The 8,289-nt window shown below is 37.0% G+C and overlaps 1 protein-coding gene across 1 annotated transcript in view; it reads left to right on the top strand.

Moving 5' to 3' along the window:
• LOC125253453 (urokinase plasminogen activator surface receptor-like) overlaps window positions 1-8,289 on the top strand; it is a 551,125-nt gene that overhangs the window by 205,531 nt on the left and 337,305 nt on the right. The gene's annotated exons all lie outside the window — the stretch shown is intronic.

Genomic DNA, 8,289 nt, shown 5'->3' with positions numbered 1-8,289 from the left:
AAGAGCAAGTCAAACGAGCTGCACAAGTTGAACCCTTTCGTGGATAGTCAAGATATCCTGAGGGTGGGAGGTAGATTGACACAAGCAACACTCCACCCTCATGTCAAGCACCCAGCTATCCTCCCCAAAGGACATCATGTATCTCGATTGTTAATAAAGCACTATCATGAGAAGGTGAAGCATCAGGGTCGTGGAATGACCATCAATGAACTACGTTCCAGTGGGATTTGGATCATAGGGTGTAGTAGTGAAGTGTCATCACTCATTTTCAAGTGCATTAAATGCAGAAAGCTCAGAAGGTGTAATCAAGAACAAAAAATGGCCGATCTTCCACCAGAGAGGATAGAAGCTACCCCTCCATTTACCTATAGTGGTATGGACTGCTTCGGACCATTTTATGTTAAAGATGGAAGGAAAGAGCTGAAGAGATATGGGCTTCTATTCACCTGCATGTGTTCACGTGCCATCCACATTGAGGTATTGGATGACCTTTCCACTGATGCCTTCTTAAATGCGTTGCGCTGTTTTATTGCCATAAGAGGCAATGTAAGTCATCTACAAAGTGATCAAGGCACAAACTTTGTGGGAGCACGCAATGAATTTCAAGTATTGATGAAAGGAATGGAGCAAGAACGTGTGAAAGAGCTAGGATGCAACTTTGTCATGAACCCACCTGCTTCCAGTCACATGGGCGGCGTCTGGGAGAGGCAGATACGGACCGTGAGAAGTGTCCTCACATCCATCCTAGACCAGTCTGCTGGAAGATTAGACAGTTCTTCATTAAGAACATTCCTGTACGAAGTGATGGCTATAGTGAATAGTCGACCATTGACCACGGAACATCTCAATGATCCATTAGGACCTGAACCCCTAACTCCAAACCACATATTGACAATGAAATCGTCAATAATCGCACCACCACCTGGTGAATTTGTAAGGGAAGATCTCTACCTTCAGAAGAGATGGAAGAGAGTACAGTTCTTGTCCAATGAATTCTGGACCAGGTGGAGAAAGGAGTATTTGCTGAATCTACAGCAGAGGAGCAAATGGAACAAGGACAGGAGAAATGCTAAAGTGAATGACATTGTCCTGTTGCAAGATGATGGCACACCAAGAAATCAATGGAAGCTGGCGAAAGTAGTTGAAGTCTTCCAAGGAGCTGACGGAAGAGTCAGAAAACTCAAACTGTTACTTAGTGACACAACACTAGACCGTAAAGGCACATGCTCAAATAAGCCACTTTACTTAGAAAGGTCAATACACAAAACAGTACTTTTGCTTGAGGCTGAATAAGTAGGTTAGCTATTCAATGCCATTGTTTTGTTTATATTTGAAGGTTTATTTGTGTATTTACATCAATGTTTTATAAGGTTCTGTTAACAATGTAATTTATTTATTGTAAATCACACAGTGTGTGATGGTGGGAGTGTAAATGCAGCCGTTTTTTGAATTTATTTTGAAAATACGTACTTTTATTTTGACATGGTTAAAAACCGGAAGTAGCGTCTGTAAGCGCCGTAAGCCACTCACGGTGATCAAAGCGCACATGTAGCGGTGATGTTTCCTGCTAGTTTGTTTCTTTATCACTCCATGTTACGTGGTGTTTGCTACAACTGTGTGTGAGTTGAAGAATATTTTGTTTGACTGTGAAGATTGCTTCTGGGAAATGACTCTGCCGTTGGTTGAGAAGCAGGCTAAAGTGGTCAGTATTTATCTGTATTCTTTATTAGCATTCGCTACAGTGCTAAGCCATGCTATTTATGTAATGATTGCAATGTTAAATGTTGTCTTTTATTTTTCTATCTAAAATTTGTAGTTCTACGGTGTTAATAAATATCTGTAAATGGAACCGGAGTCTCGCATTCAATCAATGGGCGGCATAGTCTATTTGTGGCATAATATAAATATTTCCATTTTTCCCTCCTTTTCTCTGCACACACACACACACACACACACACACACACACACACACACACACACACACAGTTTACAGTGAATGGCTTTACAATAATTTCGCTTCGATTAGTTTTCTCTTATTTTCCACATACAGTGGTACAAAGCAGTCTCGCATTTTTTCAGGAAGAAGGGTCATATTTATAGACATAAGTCAAACAAAAATCTCCAGGGCTGGGTTTCCCAATAACGATGTATCTTAGCTCTTAAGAGCGCTTTCTACGTGCGAGGTTACGAACGCTCGCTGCAATCCACGTGCGTTTCCCAAAAATGCCCTTAACATGAACGCGCGAGAACGCGCTCTACGTGCTACTTAAGAGTCGCTGTCCGTTTCTCAAGTGCTGAATATTACCTTATAAAATCGTATCCTTTAACGTTCAACCTAATAATTGTCACCTGATGTGGTTTAGAATAAATAAATAAAGATACCTTTCAAAAAGATTAAATTAATGTTCTTCTGGAGGAGGTAGAGCTAAACAAAGATGTAATTTTCAGACGATTTCTTTAAGCGCTATATATATATATATATATATATATATATATATATATATATATATATATATATGAAGACTTCAGATGCAAAAGCCTCTAAGTGCCGTCTGAAATTTTCTTCTAAAATTAGCATTTTTATCAAGCTCATATGTTTAGGTTCAGTAATTTCACTTTAATGGCAATTAATAGGTCATTTTCTTTTCCATAATGTGAAATAACTGAACATAAACATACAAGCTTGATAAAACTGTTCATTTTATAAGAAAATTTCAGATGGCACTTAGAGGCTTTTGCATCTTAAGTCTTCATATATATATATATATATATACACACACACACACACACACACACACACACACACACAGTCAAACCACAATTTATTCAGACACCTTGAACATTTAATTCATTATTACAGATTATTCACTATAGTTTTTTTTTTTTTTTTTTTTTTTTTAATGGTAGTAAAATATGACAAGATCTCAAATAACACTTCAGCAAAACATGGTCAGGTCAAAGTGTCAAAATAATTTTTGGTTCCAAATTTGTATCAATTTTACTGGTAGTCCACTGTATGAAGAATTTTTGGGCATAATATGTCACAGTTTACTTTATTTTGTCATTCTCACTTACATAAATTAACTATAGTGTCTATATTTAACTTAAATTAATTATAGTTTTTTTATTTTCTTCCCTTTTCTTTTCATATTAAACAACAAAGAGGATTTAAGAGGAATACAGTCAAAACTTTAGCTATGTTATAGCTACACATTGCACTTGAATAAAGGTGTAATCTGCTGGTTGTCCTGTAGGTGACCTCATAACTCTGTCTGCAGGGCTGCGTTTCCCAAAAGCATCGTAAGCCTAAGTTGATCGTAAAAACGATCGTACGAGTGATCTTAATATTAAGGTCTGTTTCCCAAAAGCATCGTAACTTAAGTAGCACTTGAAAATGATCGCAGATCTACGAGTGCTCTGGAGTAATCGTAAATCTCTAAGTGCATCGTAAGAAGACAGAGTTATGAGGTCACCTACAGGACAACCGGCAGATTACACCTTTATTAAAGTGGAATGTGTATAACTGGTTTTGACTGTATTCCTCTTAAATACTCTTTGTTGTTTAATATGAAAATAAAAGGGAAGAAAATACAAAAATAAAAATACACATGATGTCATAAATAGTGCTGATAAAACATGTCTGTCATAAAAATTTGTCTGTACAGCTGTAGAAATTGGCTAGATGAAGTAGATAATATGTGCTACTGTCACCCTTAATATATACCCTTTATATAGCCCTATTGATATCTAAACTTGCATGTTTATGTTTTAAAATTTAGTTTATGGTTGAAAAAAGTCAGTCACTTCAGAAACACTTGGAAGAACCCTTAAAAATTCCTGTAGTATTTCATAGGGCCTTAGGCCTTGGGTGGTTCAGCAAACACATGGACATCAAAAACACTGAATCACAGTTTGATTTCACACACACACACACACACACACACACACACACACACACACACACACACACACACACGTATATATATATATGCAGGACACTATAGTCATTTATGTAAGTGAGAATGACAAAGTAAAGTAAACTGTGACATATTATACCCAACAATTCTTCATACAGTGGACTACCAGTAAAATTGATACACATTTGGAACCAAAAATTATTCAGACACTTTGACCTGACCACGTTTTGCTAAAGTGTTATTTGAGATCTTGTCATATCTTATTAGCCTACCATTAAAAAAAGACTATAGTGAATAATCTGTAATAATGAATGAAATGTTCAAGGTGTCTGAATAAATTGTGGTTTGACTGTGTGTGTGTGTGTGTGTATATATATATATATATATATATATATATATATATATATATATATATATATATATATATGGGTCATTCTATATTTAGGGGTACATTTCAGGTCAGCCAAAAAGTCAGAAAATCTGTATTATTTTTTGACAAATAAACTTGGTGGTTGAATAATATATCCCCTTAATGTACTTAATTAATTATTTGGCAAGCTTAAGCTCTAATGACTTTTTAAATATCTTAACAAAAATTAATATTCAATTCATTATCCTGTCAACTGTGTTACAGACAAATGCTGTGTCAAATGAAACATGAACGAACTACCACATTTTTGATAACACATTTGTTTGAAGGGTTTTGTGTCCATTCACCAGAGTTTTTGAGTTTATCTGTCTAACTGATTTGAAAATATGAATTTGGTGCATCATAATGGGTGTTCTGTGGGATATTATCATGAAGGATGAAACTTTTATTCAACATAAGTCCACAGTATGCTGAATTTGGTGTTATTGACCATACTTACCAAATACATCCATCTCCAGAAATATCCCCATCTTTTTTTCTGATGGTTTAGTTCACATTTAAAAGATTTATGACATAAAAACCACACATAACACAGTTGACAGACAAAATAATACAGTTGAACATGAGTAACACAGTTGAAAGGACACATTATAAGAAAAATAGAAAACATTCTTTAAGATAAAATCTCCATTTTTATTCAACAAATTTAAGTAAAATCAATTAATCAGAGTTCAGTTAAACAAAAAAGATTAAGTTAATATTACAATGAAATGTAAATGTAACATTACAGAAATGATTAAAACCTTAACAACAAACAACAGTTTTTAATTGATAGTGTCTACTGCAAACAAGAACAAACAAGAACAGTCTGTCTAGTCCAGATGTGTTTCTGGGTTTCTGGAACATGTCTCATTGGTGTCTGTATAATCCATATGTTTACGATGTATCGTGTCTCTGTGGTTTCTACAGTATAACAGTACTTTAACTCATTCATAACTCATTTATATTTCTAACTGATTGTATTTAATCTTCTTGTTTTTTGTGTTTCTTCTTCTCATTCATTAAGTATTTCTTAACTGCTTTTAGAGTCAATCTTTTGTTTTCGTTTGTGTGCTTTCAGTCATTTTTTTCTTTCAGTCAGTTCTTTTCTTTTAGTTGTGTTTTCTTTAATGTGTTGCTTTCAATTGTCAGTTCACAAATCTGAGATTTTAGACCATATGTCCCTATCAATTTCCATATGACGTGAGGTCACAGAAGTAGGAGGAGGAATCATTCTGATAACATCTTCATGCAAATACCATAGGACATCGTTCTTGTCTTGGCCAGAAAAAGCGGTTGACTCCAATCCGGTGCATGCATTTCACACTGACATCAGTTTCATTCAAATCTTGAATCAATCCAGGATAAACTTGCATCATCGTATTTAACGCAGCACCACTGGCCGATGATGTCAGAGTTTTGCCAAGGAATTTCAGATGAATTCTGACTCTTGCCCTCAGGTGTAGATGCGGTTACCTGAACCTCAAAGGTAAAGGTTTTGGAGTTGTAACACTGACACTCCATGGTCTGTCTTGTTGAGCAAAGACAGCTCACATCACGGTAAATGATTTGTCCTGGGGTAAGTGTTACAACTTGGTGAATGCGCATGGTTGATGGCACCACTGGGAGGTTATTGGGCATGCTCTTAATGGCCTCATCTATGTTCTCTTCACTGATGTAGAACAACTTTACTGACATCTGAATATCCAGCAGTGCACTGAATAAGAGCTCAGCATTAGGGATGTCTTTTCCGTGGCTGACCAGCCTGTCTGCGGTCCTTTTTAAAAAGCCTCCAATGCCATCTGGAGCACCCTTGCCGTGGCTAGCCTCCAGAAAGTTCCAGGTGCCTGACTGAAACCCACACTCCTGCAGCTTAGTACAGAACAGATAGAAATTGCCTTTCTGCCTGTACTGTGTGCATGGCCCATCACTGAAAAAATGCACCATAGTAACATTTGGATAGGAGGACTTAACCCGTTCAAGTACTGGGGATAGATGGGTCCATATGGCAGCAGGGCCCTTCTCTTTTGATGGGCTGATTGTGCTAAAGCACATAGGTTCATCCACTCCACCAACATGTAGAACTCCAGTGTGGAGTGTTGCCTGCTGCTGGTTGGATGCAAAATGTACAGCCTTGGATTTCAGAGGAGTACTTGCAGGCATAGTTTTCCGAAAAATCTACATGAATTAAGCATTCACGATCTGTCATGTTTTTCTTTAGTTCCCGGAAGTACGTGAATTGCTTGTTTTATGTTAAAGAGATGTCTTTTGAAGTTTGTAAGCTGGTTTTGGAAGAGCTTGAGAAGATTCTCCAAAGTCGTCTCTGTCTTCTTTTTCACTGTGATCTTAACAGGCACTTTCTCTTTTTTACCTTCCTTGCTCTTCTCTCTGACAACAGTCTCAGTTGTCCACTGTGTGAAGAAAACACTTGCTTGGATGTCCCCCTCAGTTGCTACTGAGAAGTCTTTATCTTTGCAGGCAGGGCATTCATTGTACATACAATCCTTTGAGTTTGAGTCACAGCATACTGACTCTGCCATTTCCTCCAAGTCTGTACCACCAATGAATCCAAGAGAATGCAGCTTCTCTACAAGAAATCCAAGATTTTCATGTACCTTGCAAAGGCATGATTCCCTGTCTGCAATGGATAGGCTGGACTACCCAGAATGGGCGTATGCGGCAGAACAATGAATATGAGATTTTGCAGTCAGGATTCTCAAGGAGGAATCGCCTATGCAAGTTTTTCATGGTGTCATTTAAGAACCTTTTCTGCATCTTTATCTTCCCCCGTGTTATTGTTTGTGATTTTCCAGCTGTGAGACGACTATTTTCATCCCTTGTCATGAAAGATAGCACTTTATTGTGTAGTCTGTGACACAAGGATCTATACTTTAACTTGTTGGAGAGGTTAGATTGCTCACTGTTGGTCAGCTGTTTCCTAGAAATTGCTAGGGACTCCTGAAGTTTGTATGTTAACTTGTATTTTCTCAAGATCTTTCCTTTCACCAGAGCTGCAATGATCTTCCTAGTATTTTTGTGTTTGGCAGAAGCATATGTTTTGCTGATGTTGTGTATTAGGGCATGATGGAAAACTAAAGTTTTGCGGACTTCTCTAGACACAGGTATGCTTCCTAACAGGTGTTGAGTTTTTGATCTGGGTGACTCTGTATTTTGCTGTTGTCTCTCACATCTTTTTCTGAATTTGTCAGTTTTTCTTTTCTGTTGCTTTAGTGCTTCCTTCAGAACCTGAATCTCCCTGTACAACTTAGACTCCCTTCTCTTGATTTTTTTCCTTCCAGCTGTTCCCTGTCTGAAATAAATACACAAATAACTTTTTATTGGTCATGTGGTGTATTCATGATCATCATGATAATTAGCTCTATGCCTACCAAAGAATGCTTCCATAATAAAACATGTTGCTGAACCTATTATCTGATCAATAAACCTGTACCTCGACATTTGAGGCTGAGGATCATCTTCAGGACTCTGAGGTGGAGTAACCTGGTTCTCTGTCACCTTCTTTCTCTCTCTGCTCTGACGCTGGGCTCTTCTCCAGTATGCTCTTTTCCTTCTCTTCTCCCTCTCACTTAAATCTTTCATTGTCTTCACCTTTCCTAGCTTCCTGTCATCATGCCACTTTTCTCTGTGTTTCTTTAAATATGCAGCCCTTCTCTCAGGATCAGAATCACGCTGAGCCCTGTACCGGCGCTGTTTCTCAGCAGCAGATAAACCCATCTCCCTAAAACACAAATAACTCTGTTTAATACTATGGTAGGCTTATTTCAAATTATGGAGTCGTATCGAAATTAATGAATGAAAATCATTGTAATATGAATTGTTTTTTTTTTTTTTTAAATGACTATTAGTTATTCCTATTATTTAACTATAAAGTTAAAAATAACAGTTTTATAATGCATCATGACACTTAAAGGAATTCTGAACGCTTTATAATCTTTTGCAAAT

The sequence above is a fragment of the Megalobrama amblycephala genome, linkage group LG18 (assembly GCF_018812025.1).
Source record: "Megalobrama amblycephala isolate DHTTF-2021 linkage group LG18, ASM1881202v1, whole genome shotgun sequence".
Taxonomy (NCBI): domain Eukaryota; kingdom Metazoa; phylum Chordata; class Actinopteri; order Cypriniformes; family Xenocyprididae; genus Megalobrama; species Megalobrama amblycephala.
The sequence above is the reverse complement of the archived record's forward strand: the minus strand, read 5'-3'. Positions and strand labels throughout refer to the sequence as shown.